A 23,173-nucleotide genomic window follows, 5' to 3' on the forward strand; every position below is an offset into this window, starting at 1 on the left:
TTGGAATGAAAACAGCTTTTTCAGTCCTGTGGCCACTGCTGAGTTTTCCAAATTTGCTCTAGTAAAAACAATAGATGTCTGAATTTAAGAAACCAAAGATTAACCCTGATAAGAACCAGGATATTTTCCTGGAAGTGGATGGCTGATATAAATGAGTTGAAGAGTGCAGAGAACCGATAGCCCAGTACTGGACAGACGGTCTTCGGGAACACTGGAGTCAGCAGTCTGATGGCTGGGCCTGGGAGCAGAAAAGAAGACTGAACCAGAAACTAAAATCATCAAAGAACTGGGGGGACCAGCCTGGTGGGTGGGAGAGGACATCATAAGCAGGGTACTGTGAGCCTCAAAGGCATTTTTATGCCGTGGTGAAGAGGTACTGGCCTGTGAGCAGAGCTGGAAGATATCAACCTTTCCTCCTTACTTTGTGATATGCCATGTAGAAGAAAGAGGGATATGCGGAAATACTTTCCTCAGAGCTGAATGGATTACAATAAAGGTTAGGAGGAGAAAAGAGGATCCAGAGAAAATGAAAAAATGGAGGAGTCTGTTTCCCATGGGACAAGGGCTCTGGCAATAACAAAGGATGAGTCCAAGTACGACCAATAGCTAAGCATGTGTTTTTTTTTGTCCAGCTATTCACCTCTTCCCCTATGTGATCATATACATGCTTTCTTCCCAGGGCCCATGCATCCCCGACCCTCAGCACTGCTGTGAGAGAAAGGGGTCTCATTCCTCCTGAGTCTAACTGAGCAGGCTGTTGTCCTTGACCACAGCTGGCATCCATCTTAGAGAATGAGTGGAACCTGACTTAAATGATGAAATAAACACTGCGACTAGAAGAATAAAGGAAGGAAACCAAATATTTACTGACATCACTGATCCCTTAGATCAACTAATTCTGAAGCCTGACCTAGAGCTAGACTTTCCAGTTATGCGAGTCTACTGTTGAAAGCCAGTTTGAATGTGGTTTTATGCTATTTGCCTCAAACAGGATCCTGGCTGAAAAGGGAATGAAAACTGATAAAGAAATGAGCAGAGAAAAAAACAAGAAATGAGCAGAGAAAAAAACAAGATATACAGAGGTCAGAGTATAAGACCTTCCAAGCCCAGAGGGTCTCCCAGGCTTGGTGGTGGCCTAAAATAACAAGAGATGTGAAATGTAGTGTGTTGGCTGAAAATTTCCAAAATACATATTCCCACAATCCCTCATGGATACACAGAACTGAGGCCTTGAAGGAGCGAGCCATGGCCCTGATTGGTTGGACTTCCAAGGAAGCTGCAGGACAGATGAAGAGGCTGGCCATGGGATCACTGAGGTAAGGAATAGTAAGAGGGACAGTGATGAGTAAAACGTAAGATTTCTACATCCCAATGCCCTGCTCCTTTCACCACTCGTCTTAGTACAAACCAACTACTATGGACACGTTTCATTAACGTTAAATAGCTTTAAAAGAAAATTGTGTCAAACATCTCACCGATATGATGACTTCCTCTGGTTTTCATTCGTTTCCTAACATTTATCGAAAGATGGAGTGTTTGGTCACAGCACACCTGATCTTAACTTGGTTAAACTGATGAAGATGTCAGCAGCTCTGTCTTGGCTGAATGGCTGTACCCATGATCACCCCTGTATGGCTTCCATGGCAACTAACAAGAAGCTACTTTAAAGTGCAATGATTTCCTAAATGTAGATGTGGTAAGAAGAAAGGAACAGAAGTTAGAGATCATGATTTCATGGTCAACAGAACACATGAAAATTTTAATTTTATACCTTCTTTTCTTACCGTCTGGGATTCTGTCGTAGTTCCATTCAGGATTTATAATTCTTGTTACTGAAGAAAAGGGATGGAGACAGAAGGATTCCCTAATACTTCTAACTAAAACATTCTGATCTATTGAGAATTTTTCTCCCTTCATTGTCTCTGCTCTCTCTCGTCCACTGTTTTTTCGCTGAGTATCCCTTCTTTGCTCCTTTATTATGATTTCAATCTCATTCAGTGCTTTGGATGCTGGTACCTTGATCCCTTCCCTTCAGTGTCTCCGCAGCCCCGGGGAACTGCACCTGGGGAGGAAACCAGTGTGCCCGCCGTCATTCTAGCAACTGCGCTTGTACCCTTGAGGATCTACTGAGGATTTTTTATTGACTTTTTGCAACTGAGAGCTACAAAATTTGAAAGCAGGCAACACACCGTGATCTTGTCTTTCCCTACAGGAGTTATTACATGCAGTTATGTGAACACGAAAATCTAGATTAAATCCAAGATTCCCACAGTCTAATTAAACTCTAGCTTTCCCGCCTGCTCTCCACAAACTCCCAGGCTATTATTTCAGTCCCAACCACATCTTCATTTTCTCCTCTGTCTTTGAAGCACTTTCAACACACAGCTCTGAATTTCTAACCAAGAAATAATATAAAATACCATAATAGAATTGACAGGAAGATGCATTTACTGGGACTCTGGTCTCCTGTGTCCAAACACCAAATATTTAGGTGAAGAAAGCAAGCGGCACAGATTTTGACTGAGATTACCAGGCTTAAGAGTTTTGTTTTGACAAATGAGCGTGCCATTGTTACTGTGAGTTAATAATTGTCTGAAAAATTTAGGAAAATATTTTATGGAATGTATTTTCCGAAATGTTCTGATTGGGACTTCCCTGGTGGTCCAGAGGTTAAGAATCCACCTGTCAATGCAGGGAACATGGGTCCCATCCCTGGTCCAGGAAGATCCCACGTGCCACAGAGCAACTAAGTCCTCACACCACAGCTAGAGAGAAAGGTCCATGCACTGTGAAGAAAGATTGCGTGTGTTGCAACTAAGACCCAACAGAGCCAAAAATGAAGAAATATTTTAAAGAAAGAAATATTCTAATTTACTGGGTTCATTTTCTTTTGAAGCAAAAAGGCCTCCACGTCCTTCCACAGGGTGTCTTTGACTGTGTCAGTTCATACAGATCTGAGCTTGTATCACCTTTTAGCTGTGGCATCTATTTTAGACACAGAACTAACTGTCATCTACTTGTTCAATTGGCTGGTGTTGTATGCCAAATCAGACTAGGACTCTTCTAGCACAATAACCATTGTACTCATCTGGTGTCACAACCCTAGCATCTCGCTGAGCACACTGTAGATGCTTTATGTGTTTGAGACGAGATGGTACCGACACGGCTGAAACATCATCACAACACTATCTCCCTTCATTATCACAAATAAACATCCATACAGGAACGTGTGTTTTATTAGGGCCAGGACTAGTGTGAAACTCCATGACGTAAAATGTCACAACTTCCACAGAATTTATATTTAATCCATGCTCCCATCCTTTTCCTATAGTGTTCTAGTTAACAGTTTGCATGGCATTTCCTGAAATTTGTCCCAATTCTTTAAAATACTTGGCAAATATTCCCAGTATTTACTTTGGAATTAATGTTTCTCTTCAAGCTATGAGGGCTGCATTTCACCAACCTCTCAAATGGAATTTCTGTGTCTCTTTTAGTTAGTTCCTTCTCTGGTTATTTTGTCAGAACCATGCCTTTTCAGTCTTGATTCCCACTAGTCACAAAGTTGTCTTTTTCAGCCATTGATCTAACTAAATCACCCCCGCCTTACAACTTAGAAGCCACAGCTCAAGGCCAGGCTCCTTTCAGCAGAGCATACGGGACTCCTTAATTTTGGATTTCATCAATGCCAAATCCCAGCCGTGGAACTCCTCAAGGATCGCCTGTTCCTTTAGGCACCTAGCGTTCTTCTACCTTGAAGCCTCGAGCCAGGCAGCACGTTGTCCCTTACATCTATCCTTTCTAACACAGTAGCCACATGTGGTTATTTAAAGTAAACAAAATAAAAAACGTAGTTCTTTACTTGCACTAGGCACATTGCAAATGCTCAGTAGCCACCATGGCAAGTGGCAACCATACTGAACAGACAGAGTATATCACCATCAGAGCAGAAAGGTCTAAACGACAGTGCTGCGCTAGGTGATCTCCTTTCAGGAATGAGAGTATGCCTGTATCCTCCTGTTGGTATCCTTTCTCTTTTCGACTCGTAAAGCAGTTCCCTGGTGTCTTCTTTGGAGCGAAGAAAGAACAGAGACAGTGAGGGAAGGAGGAGTCATTTACCGAGCAGTTTCTATGTGTCCGACTCTTTGCGACACCATGGACTGTATGGTTCATGAAATTCTCCTGCCAGAATACTGGAGTGGGTAGCCTTTCCCTCCTCCAGGGGATCTTCCCAACCCAGGGATTGAACCCAGGTCTTCCACATTGCAGGCAGATTCCAGCTTCCCCAGTGGCTCAGCTGGTAAAGAATCCACCTGCAATGCAGGAGACCTGGGTTCGATCCCTGGGTTGGGAAAATCCCCTGGAGAAGGGAAAGGCTACCCACTCCAGTATTCTGGCCTGGAGAATTCCATGGACTGTATAGTTCATGGGGTCGCAAAGAGTCGGACACAACTGAGTGACTTTCACTTCCTATGTGTCAGGCAATGTTAAAAACACTTATTTAATCCTAACAACATTCTGAGAAATACATCTGAGGAAGCACTATTTTGAAGAGCATCAGTGCAGTAAAAAAGACTTTATAGTTCTTTCCACAAGAAGCAGGCAGGGCCAAAAGACACCAACAATACAATTAAAATATAAAAAACACTTCTTATGAGATTGTTTGTGTATGTGTTACTCACTCAGTTGTGTCCAACTCTTTGTGTCCCCATGGACTGTAGCCCACCAGTCTCCTCTGTTCATGGAATTCTCCAGGCAAGAATACTGGAATAGGTTGCCATTTCCTTCTCCAGGGGATCTTCTAGACCCAGGGATTGAACCCAGGTCTTCTGCATTGACAGGAGGGTTATTTACCACTGAGCCACCAGAGAAGACCTTAGACCCATATATCTAATACCTGCTGGTTCACTCCACTTGGATGTCAATGGTCACCTCGAATCCAATTATGTCTAAAATTAAAGAGACCAATCTTCCTTAGGTCCCAGAACCAAACTTGTCTTCCTCTTGTACTCCTAACTAGTAAAAGGGGTATACTCAATGAAGATCACCAGTGTGCATTCAGTTGCCCAAGTCCAAAACCTCAGACTCTACAGATGTCTTCTGATCTACTTTTCAGACTCTCTGCAGATAATCTTAAAAGGTAAGTCTGATCATGGTGCTCCTTCAGTGGCATGGTTCAGGATCAAGTTCTGACTCCACAGGCTTCAGGATCAAGTTCAAGCTGCTTAGCGTACAAGGACCCCTGGATCTGTCCCCTTTCCATGGCTTCCTCAACCGTCTTTCTGCCCTTAAATCTCTGCTCCAGGCCTAAGTAACTACTTTCACATGTCCTGAAATTGTTAGGCTCTCTTCAGGCCTCTGCAGTGTTTTCCCTCTGCTTGGAACAAATTTCTTCTTCCTTACCTGAGAAACAACACCTCTTCCACATCTCATTTATCTTTCAGAACTCGGTTCAGACTTCTTCTCAGGAAGGCTTCTTTGATCACCTCCAGCTGTTTTAGAAATTCCTTCTCTGTGCTCTTAATCTATTCTACATGTCCAGTGAACAAAAGCACTCATCACACTGGAGACTACTCACCTACACATCCAGCTCTGTCGTCCATAGACTGAGCAGAGACTGGGTTCTAGTGATATTTGTAGACCCCGAACCTATCATAGTTTGTGGTACATGTACATTTTAACTGTGACAAAAAACCCAAAATTTTTCTCTTAAAGTTATTTGGTTAGTATTTTCCTTCTATCTACATGTTTAATATAAAAGTAGTTCCATCCGAGAGTGTTTAACTTCCATGGAGCATTATACAGGTCCCTATTTTGCATGTAGGGGATATAGACCAGATAGAAGGGCTTCCCAGGTGGTATGAGTGGGAAAGAACCACCTGCCAGTGCAGGAGACACAAGAAATGCAGGTTTGATCCCTGAATTGGGAAGATCCTCTGGAGGAGGGCATGGCAACCAACTCCAGTATTCTTGCCTGGAGAATCCCATGGACAGAAGAACCCGGTAGGCTACAGTTTCATGGGGTTGCTAAGTGTTGGACATGACTGAAGTGACTTAGTGTGCACACACTCATGTAGACTAGACAGAATGGCAAACATTTGATACTCAAGTATCCTGAATACTGCTAATAATTTTTCTTCTGAATGAACTGTTGCCACTGGGGAATCAGATTCAGGAGTAGTATTCACCAGCTAGTTATTGAGCCTCCCAGTTTGCATACTTACATCAGGATTGCCAGAAGAAAACATCAACAACCTCATATATGTAGATGATACCATTTTAATGGCTGTAAGCAAAGACAAACTAAAGAGCCTCTTGATGAAGGTGAAAGACGAGAGTAAAAAAGCTGGCTTGAAACTCAACATTCTAAAAACTAAGATCATGGCATCTGATCCATCACTTCATAGAAGGGGAAAAACTGGAAGCAGTGAGAGACTTTATTTTGTTGGGCTCCAAAATCACTATGGACAATGACTGCAGCCATGAAAGACCCTTGCTCTTTGGAATGAAAGCTATGACAAACCTAGACAGCATATTATAAAGCAGACACATCACTCTGCCAACCAAGGTCTGTATAGTCAAAGTTATGGTTTTTCCAGTAGTCACATATGGATGTGAGAGTTGGACCATAAAGAAGGCTGAGTGCTCAAGAATTGCTGCTTTCAAACTATGGTGCTGGTGAAAACTCTTTAGAGTCCCTTGGACAGCAAGAAGATCAAACCAGTCAATCCTCAAGGAAATCAACCCTGAATATTCATTCGAAGGGCTAAAGCTCCAATACTGTGGCCACCTGACGCAAAGAGCTGACTCATTGGAAAAGATCCTGATGATGGGAAAGACTGAAGACAAAACGAGAAAGGAGCAGCAGAGGTTGAGATGTTTAGACAGCATCACTGACTCAATGGACATGAGTCCGAGCAAACTCTGGGAGATAGTGAAGGACAGGGAAGCCTGGCGTGCTACAGTCTGTGGGGTTGGAAGGAGTCAGACATGACTTAGCGACTGAACAACAACAATAGCCCCTAATGAAGTTAAGCATCTGGTATTTGAGCCACTAGTGTTCCAGACAACAGCTTTTTCATTTGCAGACCTTTTAATTTGACTTAGGATCAAATTGTTTTATGAACAGAATGTTCTGGAATTAAATGCCTTAGAATAAGTCAACTTTAAAAGCAAACAGAGAATCACATTCTTGGCCAAGATCGTTTCTTCTGATGTTTTTTAGTGGAATTAATGTCCAGAAAGACCATTCCAGCTTGGTTTTTAAGTTTACAAAAAATATAATTAAAATACAAAAAATGGCACTTATATCTCTACTTAGTCCCACTTTCTTTCTCTGAATTTTAAAGAAAGATGTGTCCCCTAACCCATGGTCTTCAGCTTTTGAGTCCTGTAATTTTCTCATGTTCTGACTACACTGCCTTGTTTATCACTGATTCTTCTATCAAAAGCACTCTGGCAATGTCGCTTTTCTGCTTTCCTAGTCCTTCAATTTTTCTGACCATTTCTTCTTAGTCTCCTTTGCTGGCTTCTCTTCCTGTAACCATTCAAAATAGTTGGGTGTTTTCCCATGAGTCCATCCAGATGTCAAGATGGGGCTCCAGACCCATATATATCTCAAATGCGACACGTTCAAAACTTGATCTTTCTCCTGGATTCTCAGCCTCAGTTTACCACTCTTCACCTATGCTCCTAAGCTAGCAACTGGTCACACATGTAAATGATGAGCATCATCATCACCCCTAATATTTAGTGAAAGTCTATTAATATGCCAGGCACTATACCAAGAACTTACATGCATTTTCTTATTCAATCCTCCCAACCAGCCAAGAGGTAGGCATTATTAATACAATTTTCCTGGGCAGAGAGAAATAGCATGCTCAAGGTCATACAGCTGGTATGGAGCTGGAATTTAAACCCTAATTACAAAGCCCATATTCTTAACTACCATGCTATATTCATGTTGCACCTGAATCTTAGAAAAAAAAAATCAGATTTGTCACCATCTGCATCTTCCTGATTTTTCCACCCTGATTGTAATGAGGAGAGAAGGTAGGCAGCTAAAGCATATACACTGACATCACTTGTCTGATCTCTCTGTACCACTCTCTGAAGGGCTGCTGCCAGGACTGTGGAAGGGTGCTCCACTTCAGCTTTCATCCATCTCTGAGAAACAGACCAAGCAGGCATGAGCACCTTTTTGTTACCTATGTCTAAAGAACTGTTGTTGTTGTTCTGTCGCCCAGTCACGTCAGACTCTTTGTGACCCCATGTACTGAAGCATGCCGGGCCTCCCTGTCCCTCATCATCTCCCAGAGTTTGCCCAAGTTCAAGTTCATTGCATTGGTGATACCATCCAGCCATCTCATCCTCTGATGCCCTCTTCTCCTTCTGCCTTCAACCTTTCCCAGCATCAGGGACTTTTCCAATGACTTGTCTGTTTGCATCAGATGACAAAAATACTGGAGCTTCACCTTCAGCATCAGTCCTTCCAGTGAATATTCGGGGTTGATCTCCCTTAAGACTGACTGGTTTGATCTCCTTGCTGTCTACGGTACTTTCAGGAGTCCTCCAGCACCACAGTTTGAAGGCAACAAAAGAGTAAAACAACTCAAACTGAGACAAGCTGATGGTGACACTTTGCACTCAGGCCTCACTTTTTCCAGAGTCCTTTGATTATTCTTAGGTAAGCAAGTGTACCACTTGATGAAGTGTATGCCTAGGAAGTTCCAAATGCTTTCTTAAGGTACTCAGGCAAACCAATAATATACATTTCTTGTAAACAAGGCTCAGCTGAGGCATCCTATGCAACGAGTGCTAGTTCTTTATTGCCTGGTGATTTCTCAGGTAAAAATACTGATTTGTTACCATCCTCTGTGATTATGCCTCCATTGCAGATTATATCTCCCACTCTCAAAAGGGCTCGTTACAAAGGGCTTTCCCATGAAATAAATTAGTTGATTCGCTCATTCCTTTAGTAAATACTGAGATTATGAAGATGAATAAGATCAGAGTTTCTGCCTTTCAGCTTACAGACTTGTGAAGAAGAGACACAGAGATAGATGAGAACATCAGGCAGCAAATTTTATACAAATAAAGTGATGGGGAAATTTGTAAGACAGAACAAGTAACTCTACCTTGGGGAGATTCTTATATTTCTAAGCATGCACACACACAACCGTAGAACTTGGTTTTCCTCTTTCTTTTATATTCTTTGTATAAAATACTTTATTATTATTATTAGCTGTCAGTAAACAGCTAATAGAATTTATACAGAATAGCTTGTGCTCAGTCGCTTCAGTCGTGTCTGACTCTTTGTGATCTGATAGACTGTAGCTCAACAAGCTTCTCTGTCCATGGGATTTTCCAGGCAAGAATACTGGAGTGGGCTGCCATATCCTCCTCCAGGGGATCTTCCCATTCCAGGGATCAAACCAGTGTCTCCTGCATTGCCAGTGGATTCTTTACCACTGAGCCTCTGGGGAAACCCCTAGAATAGCTTACTTTTATTTTTATTTTGATTAGTATTTGTGGAAGGTCTTCTAAGTATATTCTAGGAAATGTTACTCACAGTAGTTACTTATAACTTCTAAATCCTAAGTTTAATGTTTTAGGGTCTATATGTCAACTGCATCTGTAAAATCTGAATTGAAAATTTTAAAAATAAATGATACTTCTCCTGAAGAGTGTTTTGGTCTTTTTTTTTTTTTTTTTAGTTCTGTTAGGAAAAAAGCACAAGTTTATAAATTAAGCTCCTCTACAGTACCTAGTACTTGGTAAATATTCATTGAATGAATTAAAATCTGTGTGAATACTGAATGCCAGCCATAGGTTAGTTGGAAATCCACTAGGATGGCTGAGTGATCTGTTCTTCCCAGGCCAGGCCAAGAATGAAGACAACATCTTTCTCATTCGACTAGAAAGTAAGCTCTTTGAGAATGAAGACCGTATCTTAGTTGTCTTTTTACTTTTCGGCAACTGTGGAAGAATGTATCGGCACACAGCATATATGTTGCAACTGTTAAATCAAGTATAAGAAAGCAATAAAAAAAATCTAAATTAGCCTGCCTTAGAATGATTAGTAAATTCAGCCCCAACACTAAGTAAATACGGTGATAAAGCAATCAAGAGAAAGAGCTAGGATAATAAAGTTGCTGAAGAAAAGTAATTAAAATAAGGGATGTATCGTAAAGATACTTTGAGTCATGGACAGATTATCTACAGGACATGCCAGTATACTTAGAAAGCAGTCTTATGATTCAACTGCTCTTGCTTCCACCTGCTGGCATAGGAAAGTAATTTTTAGATTGGGCAGAATATGTTAAGCAGCTCTAGAAAGAAACTGTATGAAAAGTTTGAACTTTCAAAGTACTCTTGAAAAGGTAACACTACACGTCCCATAAACAGCCATTTACAAAAAGGTACACTATGAACTCAGCTACAAACATACTGAATACAGAGCAGAATTATCCTAAAAATGGAGATATTCCAGTGGTCTTTATTCTGAGTACTTCTAGTAGCTGATAAAGTCAAAAGCATTATTCATTTCTCTCATTATGTCATCCCATTTTTATATTCACAAACATAGCACTTAAATTTGATGACTGAAGTGACCAGGGAAACAAAAATGGTTCAATCTCCGTCTTACACAGTGAAAACATACTATTTGGAAACAGCACCACATATAATCTCAGTGTGTACAATTTCCTCTATCAACAAGGGTTAAGAGTAGACCCAGTTATATTATATGAAGGCTCCCCTGGGAATGAAGGACCCACTTTCAACTCTTTCTTAAAATGTTAGGGACCCATTTAAAAAAAATGAAAAAAGGTAATTTTATTTTAGATTTTGGAATGTAATGGAAGTAAGTTCTTGTTTCCAAATTTCATTGCAAATAAATGAAAAAAGGACTCTTCAAAGTCATCTTTTCCAAGAAACAGGAATAAAAATGAAAAAACGTTTGAAAGAAATGGCTTAAGGTCTTATGAAGCACTGTGATACTAGAGATGTTTGTAATATTTCTACTTTTAATAAACAGAACTTTAAGAAAAGGTTCCTATCACTCAGTTTATACAGGATGACATAGAAAAGTGGCAGATTCTGAAAAATAAGAAAAAGAATAGAATAATAGTCAAATTGACTTTCTTCTAGTTTTGTGTGTAGGACAGTGGTTTCCTCATTATAAATTTTAAATAAAGTTATTATAAATGGACACTCAAAGACTTCTTTTCTTAAATCTTTTAATTGGCTTAAGAAAAGCCACCTGAGACTGTGAAGCATCTAGAATAGAGTGCTGTGTCACAAATGAAATCAAGACTTCTTCAATAATTCATTAGTAAAGGGTCTACCACATACAAGGAAAACCACAACTCAAAAAGACATTCCATCTTTATTTTTCTCTAGGAGGATGAATAAATTGCTTCTGGCACATTTTATTGGTGTTTGGGGCATACTTTTCAGAATTGAAATCCTTAATAAATTACTCAGCAGAGAGATTTCTCTCCTCAGTACATTATTTAATACTTAGTCTTTTTTTGGGGTCATCTACGCATGGGTTTTGTTGAGTGAACAATGATGTCTAAATCCTCTTCCTAGGCCTGGGTAATAACTAGCTTGCTTTTCTTTTTAAAGACTGGTTCAACCACAAATGAGTGTTCATTATTTTCACATGTGACAATGGTATTGTGGTTATATATTTTTGAAAAAAATTTATCTCAGAGCTCTATGAAATACTTACTATTAAAGTGACAGTGGGCATATGTTTCAAAATAATTGGAGGAGGAAGAGGTACATGAAAAGAGTTTGGCCATGAGCTGACATTTAAAATTTTTTTTAATTGGAGGATAATTGTTTTACAATGTTGTGCTGGTTTCTGCTGTACAACATGAATCAGCTATAAGTGTACATATATCCCCTCCCTCTTAGACCTCCCTCCCACCCCTTCAGGTCATCTCAGAACACCAAGCTGAGTTCCCTGTGTTATATAGCAGCTTCCCAATACCTATCTATTTTGCACATGGTAGTATATATATTTCAATGCCACTCTCAATTTACCCCCTTCTTCTTCCCCCACTGTGTCCACAAGTACGTTCTCTACGTCTGTGTCTGTATTCCTGCCCTGCAAATGGGTTCATCACTACCATTTCTCTATCTAGATTCTACATACAATGAGCTGACAATTTTAAAGCTAGCCTAATTTCATGACTTTTAGTTATGACTGAAAATTTACACACTAAAAAGTAAAAAAAAAAAAAATAGCTCTAGTTGCTATTCTAAACTCAGACACGTGATTTGAAAAACATGATAACTTAACATTTAAAAACCCACACAAGCTGAGAAGATTAAAAGGGATAATAAATGGAGTAAACCCCGAGAGAAAATTAAAGCACACATAAGAAGAAACTAGAGGGACTTCCCAGGTGGCACAATGGTAAAGAGTCTGCCTGCCAATGTGGGAGATGCAAGAAATGCAGCTATAATGCTTGGGTGGGGAAGATTCCCTGGAGAAGGAAATGCCAACCCGCTTCAGTATTCTTGCTTGGACAATTCCATGGACAGAGGAACTTGGTGGGATATAGAGGGTCCCATGGGACAACAGAGGGTCAGACAGGACTGAGTGCACATACACTCACGCAAGAAGAAACTAGAGCACAAAATATATTTGACCAGTAAATAAAGATTCATAAATTCACAGTTGGAAGGGGCCTAAAAAATCAGGTGGTTTAAATTCTTGAATTCAGAACAAAGCTCAGTGATATGAAGTCAGAAGTAATCACTGCAGATACAGTGAATGTTACATTATAAATGGATTATTAGAGAAGCTTCAAAGGGATACCACTTTCTAGTGTATCTACAACTTCAGGCTGACAACCTGGAGCACGAGTATTAAGACGGCTGGCTTGCTACATCATCAAATTAATGAATAAGCCTCTAGTTGCTGTTTGGCCACTACCATCAATAAAAACTACAACGTCAAACGTTTACACAGCAGTCGCTGCTTTACATATATGAACTTATTTAATCTTTGAACAACACTGTGACAGAGATTCTATTATCTTCGTCTTTAGAAATGAAACTGAGGCACAGAGAGGTCAAATCACTTATCTAAGATCACTCATCCAAGGTAACTCCAGTGTCAATGCTGTTAAATACATATCAGCAATCACACCAACCACTCCGGCAATTTGGCCATTCTCTTCAAGTTACCCATAGTTTTTAACCTAATACTCATTACTTTTCTTGATATCCCCCTGTCCTAATTGAGATAGGCAGAGACACAGTCAGAGGACAGGGGCCACGTGGCTCTGTGTTGGCCCACGCCATGTTCCAATTATCCCGCTGGTCTGGTCCTTCTTCTAGGGGGAACTCAAATGTCATTTACTTTTGTGAACTTGAAAGTTGCTCAGTTGTGTCTGACTCGTTCCAACCCTGTGGACTATGCAGTCCACGGAATTCTCCAGGCCAGAATACTGGAGTGGGTAGACTTTCCCTTCTCCAGGGGATCTTCCCAACCCTTTAAAGCTACTCTTTAAAGCAGAGAAGCGAGTTTCCTCACCAATAAAATATAAAAATATATTTTATATTTTATAAAATATAAAAAAAATGTTCTTAAAACATTTCCTAACAAAGATAAAAGATGAATTGCCAACCTTAGGTTCTTGAGACTTGGAAGTCACACTGAAAGCAAAGGAAAGCACCTACTTGAATATAATATAAAGTCATTTATGTACTTATGAAGCCTCTAATTGTATCCATGCACGGTGCTGTTTTTTTAATCCATTATCTCATTTAGTCATTATTCTACAGACGAAGAAACCAAGGCAGAGAAAGGTTGAGTTAGTCCTACCAGAGTCACACAGCAAAGTAAGCAGCAGATCTGGGATGTGAACCAAGTAATCTCATTCTAGAGTCTGAAATCTTAACCATCAATATTTACTAAGCTGCCTCATTTGACCTATATTATTTTGTGTAAGCCAAACTGCTGCTTACTGATAGAATAATAGAGTTTCAGAACTGGAGGTCACCTAGACTCAATCTTTCTACAGCAGCCCCACAAGCCTTGGTGAAATGAGGGTGAGGGGAGAGAGAGAGTCTAAGATGACCATGTTGGTTTTGCCTGGATGTGAGTGATAGCTAGAGAGTTTGGGAAAAGTAGAGTTTCTTTCCTTTTCTTTTTTTGGGGGAGAGTGAGAAGGTTGGGGATGTGGGAGGTTCACTGACATTCAATTTTAGACATCCTAAGTTAGTAATGCGGGTGAGATATCCATATAGAGATGTGGGGTATGCATTTGAGCTCAGGGGAAAGTGACCACAGAGCTAGCTGCTGAAGATAAAACATGAAGAAGGCCTCAAGGACCTTACTGGCTAATCTGGCAGAAAAACATATTAGAATGAATGTAGCATATATTCATTGATCAGATGTGTATCAGGCACAGATAACAACAATATAGTAAAAAGCAAATTATAGAATTACATACAAGATGGACAGAAAACCAATACTCAACTCAGACTGGGGAATCAGAGCAAGCTTCTTGGGGAGGGGACATGAGTAGGAATTATCCAGAAAAGGATGGGAAGGCGTGTGTGAAGAAACATAGAATAGAGAATAGAGCAAGCCTAGAATAGAGAATAGGATCAGCAAAGGCCCATTTTCAATCACTGGTTTAGCATACTACAAGAATTACAATCCATCTAGAAGTTAGAAATGGGAATTAGAAATGAGGTGGAGAGGCTGATAGGCAAGATTCCATGGGTTTATTTATGTCATACTGGAGACCTCAAACTTTGTATCCAACGCAATGGGAAGCCTTGAGTGGGAAGGTAAGATCTTTTTTTATTTTTTATTAAAGTATAGTTGATTTGCAATTATGTGTTAGTTTCTGGTATATAGTAACATTATTCAGTTGCATATATATTCTTTTTCATTATGGTGTATTACAGAATATTGAAGATATTAATAGTTCCCTGTGCTATACAACAGGATCTTGTTGGTTATCCATTCTACATAAGAGCTTGCATCTGCTGACCCCACACTCCCATTCCTTCCCTCTCCCAAGCCCCTCCCTCTTGGCAATCACAAGTGTGTTCTCCATGTCTGCGAGTGTGTCTCTGTTTTGTTCATTTGTGTCATATTCTAGATTTCACATATAAGTGATACCATTGGGATTTGTCTCTTTCTGACTGACTTCACTTAGTATGAAGGTTGGACCTTCATCCATGTAGCTGCATATGGCATTATTTCATTCTTTTTATGGCTGAGGAATGTTCCACCGTATATATGTAACACATCTTTTTTTAAATCCGTTCATCTGTTGATGGACATTTATAGATGAATGGATAAAAAAAGATGTGTACATACACAAAAAGATGTGTATATACAATGGATTATCACTCAGGTTGTTTCCATGTCTTGGTTATTGTAAACAGTGCTGCTATGAGCACAAGTGTGCATGTGTAAGACCTATATTTTAGCTAGGTACTCTATCAGCTGTGGGAACTGTGAAAGGTCCATTTTAGGAGGCAAAGGACAACCAGTTAGGAGGCGTCAATCCAGATAAACAACTAAGTTAAAGTGGTAGTAGCAGTAGAGACGGGAACAGTGGGTTCAGGAAATATCCAAGAGGTAAACCTGGCAGGACTTTGTGAAAGACAGGATGTCACAGTTCCTAGTTTATGTGGGTTTGGTGGGGACAGTAGCAAACGAACATAGCAAATGTATCCTTGAAAGCAGAAAATACAAGGTCAGGTTTGGGGAAACATTACTAGGTAAGCTTCAGAAATGTTGATTCTTAAGGGCCTATGAGATACGCCAGGGTGTTAAACCGTGGTGATCTGGCAATTGGAAATACGAACCTAAAGGCAAGGAGAGGAGTTCAGGTGGGAGACACAGCTACAGATGTCTTCAGATGTACAAATCTTCGAATGGACTGGGACCTCTCAGGACACTATGTAGATAAGAACACTGGGGAAGTTTGGAAAATGTAGGGTAAGGAAAAGTGCATACCTAGTGGGTTGAGGGAATGTTTCAGATGGAAGTGTGTGTGGGAGAGACTCCAGCATGTATGTCTGCTCAAGGAAAGGTGTCCGAAAAGAGATTTACAGCAGAGAAAAACTAGAGTTTGAGAGGCAAGTGTCAGGAAAATAAAGCTTGAAAGAAATTTGAAGAATGTTCATAACAGAATAAAATTAGGAATTTGTTTCTCTCCAAATCAAGAAAGAATGTGTGGCCAACGGTGTGAATATTACATGGAGACTGAGCAAGGCAGGACTGAAAAGTCTGCACTGCACTTGGCAACTAACACCCCAGACCTAGAGTGTCATCTGATTAGCAGTTCCTTCCTCTCTTGTTCTTCGGCAGCCACATCAAGCGGCTGATTCACACTGAAACTGAAAAACAAGTCAAGGTTCTAAGTTTTTCCCATGGGCTGCTCTTACATCATCCTGTTCTCATACAGGTGATGTGTTTAGCTTACATATAAGATTTCATCTTGGGATACGATTAAGATTCTCCTCTTTAGAATGGTGTCCCCGGGAGTGGAGATCCTCAGGAATTCTAAGTTTTCACTACTAAGGTTTCACTGGTAGGTCTTTATATCCTGTTCCCAGTCACTGATAAAGCATCTGTAACTTTCAATATCCATGAATATACACAGCCCTTGAATTACAATGGCTAGATTTAAGATTTTTTGACTTATGATGGTGTGAAAAGCATTCCATAGAAACCATTCTTCAAACTCTGAATATTTACCTTTTCTCAGGTTAGCGCTACACGGATGATACTCTGTCATGGAGCTGGGCAGTAGGCTGCAGCCTCCAGTCAGCCATGTGATCATAAGTGTAAACAACCGGTACACTTACAATCATTCTATACCCACACATTTCTGTTTCTCACCTTCAGTATTCAGTAAATTACACGAGACATTCAACACTTGATTATAAAATAGGCTTGTGCTAATGTAAGTGCTCTGAGAATGTTTAAGGTAGGCTAGGATGACGTGACAATGTTTGGTAGATTAGGTGTATTAAAAGGATTCTGACTTTTCAACTTACTATGCATTCATCACGACGTGACCCTGCCATGAGATGAAGAAGATCATAGTCAGTTCTTAATTATCCAGGTCCTTAGAACTACTTTTTTCTACCTTGAATGGCAGGGAGAAAATTATAAGTTACTATGTACCCATGGTATCAACCACTGTGCCAGATGCTCTCATCTACATTAGTTCCTGCACGCCTTACAAAAATTATGAGAGGTAGTAAATGTTATCTTTATTTTAGGACTGAAGAAACTGAGGCTTTGTGAGATTATTTAAGCATCTAAAACCAGGTCAGCCTCCAAAGTCATGCTGTTTGCACATTCTCTTTTCTCTCTTTTTTTTTTTTTGAGGGGTGTAAATCTCTATACACTGAACTTTGTTCTTTTTCCAGCTTTACTGAGCTATAATTCCCATATAACACAGTATAAGTTTAAGGTGTAGCAACATTCTTTTTCTTGGAGTCATTTCATTAGTTTTTAGCATGTTTGCCTTGGATACTCAACTTACTTCCATGTGCCTGTTCCTAAATTCTGGCAGATAGTCTTAGGGGAAGGGAACTCCCTCTCCCGGGCTCCCTATGTCCAGGTCCTACCTTCAAGGACCAATTATGACTTTGCCACTTTCTTTTATCCTGAAAGAAATCTCTCCTTCCAATGAACTCCCATATCAACTTCTCTATTACTCTCCAGGGCACTTATCACCCTCTATCTTGGATTCTAATTATTTATGTATGTGCCTTATCACCCTTACTAGCCTGTATTGCCTTGGCCTTTTCAGTTCAGTTTGGTTCAGTCACTCAGCTGTGTCTGACTCTTTGCCACCCCATGGACTGCAGCATGCCAGGCCTCCAGGTCCATCACGAACTCCTGGAGTTTACTCAAGCTCATGTCCATTGAGTCGATGATGACATCCAGCCATCTCATCCTCTGTCATCCCCTTCTCCTCCCACCTTCAGTCTTTCCCAGAATCAGGGTCTTTTCAAATAAGTCAGTTCTTCAAATCAGGTGGCAAAATTATTGGAGTTTCAGCTTCAGCATCAGTCCTTCCAATGAATATTCAGGACTGATCTCCTTTAGGATGGACTGGTTGGATCTCCTTGCAGTCCAAGGGACTCTCAAGAGTCTTCTCCAACACCACAGTTCAAAAGCATCAATTCTTTGGCGCTCAGCTTTCTTTATGGTCCAACTCTCACATCCACACATGACCACTGGAAAAACCATAGCCTTGACTATACGGACCTTTGTTGGCAAAGTAATGTCTCTGCTTTTTAATATGCTGTCTAGGTTGATCATAACTTGGCCTTTTAAGAAAGATCAGAATAAGAAATAGCCCATAAAAATCTACTTATACACATATATAATACATATACTATGTAAGTATTCACTGCATTTACACAATTTCCCCTATATCATGCACATTTCACCACATGAAAATTGTATCTCACAAACAGTACCAGGAAAAACTCTGTTCCTGATCATTTTTAATGATATGTTTGTTTTCCCTTTGTCTTTATTGCCCGAAAGCTCACATTACAATTCTGAACCCAGTTAGAAGAACTAGACTGATCCTAATGTTTAATTTTTTTTTGCCTAGTATTCTTTTCCCTTTATGAATCTTAAGGTGTATTTTTTAGGCAAGCGATCATGAATTAAATATGATAAAGAGAGGGGTACATAGTAAATTTGAACAAGCAAATACAATCTAAGTCCATTGCAAATAGAACCTAAGTTTGTTACATCTACATTCCTCGTGGTATGTAGCACAGTTCAGTTCAGTTGCTCAGTCGTGTCCGACTCTTTGCGACCCCATGAATCCCAGCACGCCAGGCCTCCCTGTCCCTCACCAACTCCCAGAGTTCACCCAGACTCACATCCATTGAGTCAGTGATGCCATCCAGCCATCTCATCCTCTGTCATTCCCTTTTCCTCCTGCCCCCAATCCCTCCCAGCATCAGAGTCTTTTCCAATGAGTCAACTCTTCGCATGAGGTGGCCAAAATACTGGAGTTTCAGCTTTAGCATCATTCCTTCCAAAGAAATCCCAGGGCTGATCTCCTTCAGAATGGACTGGTTGGATCTCCTTGCAGTCCAAAGGACTCTCAAGAGTCTTCTCCAACATTACAGTTCAAAAGCATCAATTCTTCGGCGCTCAGCCTTCTTCACAGTCCAACTCTCACATCCATACATGACCACTGGAAAAACCATAGGCTTGACTAGACGAACCTTTATTGGCAAGGTAATGTCTCTGCTTTTGAATATGCTATCTAGGTTGGTCATAACTTTTCTTCCAAGGAGTAAGCATCTTTTAATTTCATGGTTGCAGTCACCATCTGCAGTGATTGTGGAGCCCAGAAAAATAAAGTCTGACACTGTTTCCACTGTTTCCCCATCTATTTCTCATGAAGTGATGGGACCGGATGCCATGATCTTCGTTTTCTGAATGTTGAGCTTTAAGCCAACTATTTCACTCTCCACTTTCACTTTCATCAAGAGGCTTTTGAGTTCCTCTTCACTTTCTGCCATAAGGGTGGTGTCATCTGCATATCTGAGGTTATTGATATTTCTCCCAGCAATCTTTTTTTTTTTTTTTTCTGGCTGAACCAGTTTTTTTTTTTTTTAATTTTTAAACTTTACAATATTGTATTAGTTTTGCCAAATATCGAAATGAATCCGCCACAGGTTTACCCGCGTTCCCCATCCTGAACCCACCTCTCTCCTCCCTCTCCTACCCTCCCTCTGGGTCGTCCCAGTGCACCAGCCCCAAGCATCCAGTACCGTGCATCGAACCTGGACTGGCGACTTATTTCATACATGATATTATACATGTTTCAATGCTATTCTCCCAAATCTCCCCACCCTCTCCCTCTCCCACAGAGTCCATAAGACTGATCTATACATCAGTGTCTCTTTTGCTGTCTCGTACACAGGGTTATTGTTACCATCTTCCTAAATTCCATATATATGTGTTAGTATACTGTATTGGTGTTTTTCTTTCTGGCTTACTTCACTCTGTATAATAGGTTCCAGTTTCATCCATCTCATTAGAACTGATTCAAATGTATTCTTTTTAATGGCTGAGTAATGCTGCATTGTGTATATGTACCATAGCTTTCTTATCCATTCATCTGCTGATGGGCATTTAGGCTGCTTCCATGTCCCGGCTATTATAAACAGTGCTGTGATGAACATTGGGGTACACATGTCTCTTTCCCTTCTGGTTTCCTCAGTGTGTATGCCCAGCAGTGGGATTGCTGGATCATAAGGCAGTTCTATTTCCAGTTTTTAAAGGAATCTCCACACTGTTCTCCACAGTGGCTGTACTAGTTTGCATTCCCACCAACAGTGTAAGAGAGTTCCCTTTTCTCCACACTCTCTCCAGCATTTATTGCTTGTAGACTTTTGGATCGCAGCCATTCTGACTGGCGTGAAATGGTACCTCATAGTGGTTTTGATTTGCATTTCTCTGATAATGAGTGATGTTGAGCATCTTTTCATGTGTTTGTTAGCCATCTGTATGTCTTCTTTGGAGAAATGTCTATTTAGTTCTTTGGCCCATTTTTTTGATTGGGTCATTTATTTTTCTGGAATTGAGCTGTAGGAGTCGCTTGTATATTTTTGAGATTAGTTGTTTGTCAGTTGCTTCATTTGCTATTATTTTTTCCCATTCTGAAGGCTGCCTTTTCACCTTGCTAATAGTTTCCTTTGTTGTACAGAAGCTTTTAAGTTTAATTAGGTCCCATTTGTTTATTTTTGCTTTTATTTCCAATATTCTGGGAGGTGGGTCATAGAGGATCCTGCTGTGATGTATGTCGGAGAGTGTTTTGCCTATGTTCTCCTCTAGGAGTTTTATAGTTTCTGGTCTTACGTTGAGATCTTTAATCCATTTTGAGTTTATTTCTCCCAGCAATCTTGATTCCAGCTTGTGCTTCTTCCAGTCCAGCGTTTCTCATGACGTACTCTGCATATAAGTTAAATAAGCAGGGTGACAATATACAGCCTTGACGTACTCCTTTTCCTATTTGGAACCAGTCTGGTTTTCCATGTCCAGTTCTAACTGTTGCTTCCTGACCTGCATACAGATTTCTCAAGAGGCAGGTCAGCTGGTCTGGTATTCCCATCTCTTTCAGAATTTCCCACAGTTGATTGTGATCCACAGAGTCAAAGGCTTTGGCATAGTCAATAAAGCAGAAATAGATGTTTTTCTGGAACTCTCTTGCCTTTTCCATGATCCAGTGGATGTTGGCAATTTGATCTCTGGTTCCTCTGCCTTTTCTAAAACCAGCTTGAACAGCAGGAAGTTCACGGTTCACATATTGCTGAAGCCTGGCTTGGAGAATTTTGAGCATTACTTTACTAGCGTGTGAGATGAGTGCAATTGTGTGGTAGTTTGAGCATTCTTTGGCATTGCCTTTCTTTGGGACTGGAATGAAAACTGACCTTTTCCAGTCCTGAGGCCACTGCGGAGTTCTCCAGATTTGCTGGCATATTGACTGCAGCACTTCCACAGCATCATCTTTCAGGATTTGGAATAGCTCAAATAGAATTCCATCACCTCCACTAGCTTAGTTTGTAGTGATGCTGTCTAAAGCCCACTTGACTTCACATTCCAGGATGTCTGGCTCTAGGTCAGTGATCACACCATCGTGATTATCTGGGTCGTGAAGATCTTTTTTGTACAGTTCTTCTGTGTATTCTTGCCACCTCTTCTTGATATCTTCTGCTTCTGTTAGGTCCATACCATTTCTGTCCTTTATTGAGCCCATCTTTGCATGAAATGTTCCCTTGGTATCTCTAATTTTCTTGAAGAGATCTCTAGTCTTTTCCATTCTGTTGTTTTCCTCTATTTTCTTTCCATTGATTGCTGAGGAAGCCTTTCTTATGTCTCCTTGCTATTCTTTGGAACTCTGCATTCAGATGCTTATGGCATACAGTAACTGCATTCAGTTAATATTTGTGGCAAGAGGGAATGAAGTTTTAAAAGTTATATATAGGTTTCAATCGACCACATTCTACTATGTGTCTCTTCTGTAACTTTATAATTTTTCAATGTCATTAAAAACATTTTTGATGAGCTGCTAAACCCCTTACTGAGTAGCCTTGGGTCGTTTTTGCTGTTCCAAGAAGGTCTGTTCTGTTCTTACTTCCCTTCGGCTACGTCTGTGCAGTTATGGGAGTAGAGCATTGGGTGCACAGGGTCTAGACCAGTAGAGCAGGAACGAGACGGGTTCCGGGATATGAATCCACATCATGTCTTCTCTGCATTCTTCTGGGTACTTCTTCCACCAGCTAGGGCAAGCTGCATGTTATTACCTACTTGGTCTGAACAACAAGTAAGTATTTTGGCTTTTCTCAGGATTGTGCTCTGCTTACTGTCATGAGTTTCCCCAGGCCCAAGCAGCTCCCAGGTCATACAAGTCCAGAGAGTCTGGCTTCCCTGCCCTGGGCCAGTCCAGACCCACATAGGAGAAGTTCACTTTCTGTTCCTTCTCAGGTAGGTTGCTTCTGATCCAGTACTTCAGAGCCTGGCTCTGTCTTCAACTTCTTCCACATCCAGGTTGACATATGTAGAATAAGCTTTGCTATTAATGTATTAATGTATATTAACATATATTGTGTGCTCAGTCACTCAGCGGTGTCTGATTCTTTGTGACCCTATGAACTATAGCCCACCAGGCTCCTCCATTCATGGGATTTTCCAGGAAAGAATACTGGAGTGGGTTGCCATTTCTTCCTCCAGGGGATCTTCCTAGCCCAGGGACCAAACCTGTTTCTCCCGCATCTCCTGTACTGGCAGGCAGATTCTCTACCATTAAGCCACCTGGGAAGCCCATATTAATATATATGCTGCTGCTGCTAAGTCACTTCAGTCGTGTCCGACTCCGTGTGATCCCATACACCGTAGCCCACCAGGCTCCCCTGTCCTTGGGATTCTCTAGGCGAGAACACTGGAGTGGGCTGCCATTTCCTTCTCCAATATTTATTCCTTAATTAGACTATTACTGTACAGATCCACCAACTGGGTTTGTAAGGCACCAAGTCACTATTTGAATGTTCCCTGTGGTGACAAGGGAATATGACAAAGATCATCTCTTTTAATGTGTAGCTTCTTTTCTGCCTCATAGTCAACTGGTATACACTCAAC

The 23,173-nt window shown here is 40.7% G+C and overlaps 1 protein-coding gene across 3 annotated transcripts in view; it reads right to left on the reverse strand.

Annotated features, from left to right (window-relative positions):
- The window catches only part of NLN (neurolysin), a 100,671-nt gene that overhangs the window by 67,064 nt on the left and 10,434 nt on the right, over positions 1 to 23,173 (reverse strand). Inside the window, exons 1-2 of one of the 3 annotated variants that reach the window (XM_059878764.1) lie at positions 1,785 to 2,731; positions 1,476 to 1,681 (exon numbers count right to left, since the gene is read on the reverse strand). The gene's annotated coding sequence lies outside the window, so the exon portion shown is untranslated. 3 annotated transcript variants of the gene reach the window in all.

This window comes from Bos taurus, chromosome 20, assembly GCF_002263795.3.
Source record: "Bos taurus isolate L1 Dominette 01449 registration number 42190680 breed Hereford chromosome 20, ARS-UCD2.0, whole genome shotgun sequence".
In the NCBI taxonomy this organism is placed as follows: Eukaryota; Metazoa; Chordata; class Mammalia; order Artiodactyla; family Bovidae; genus Bos; species Bos taurus.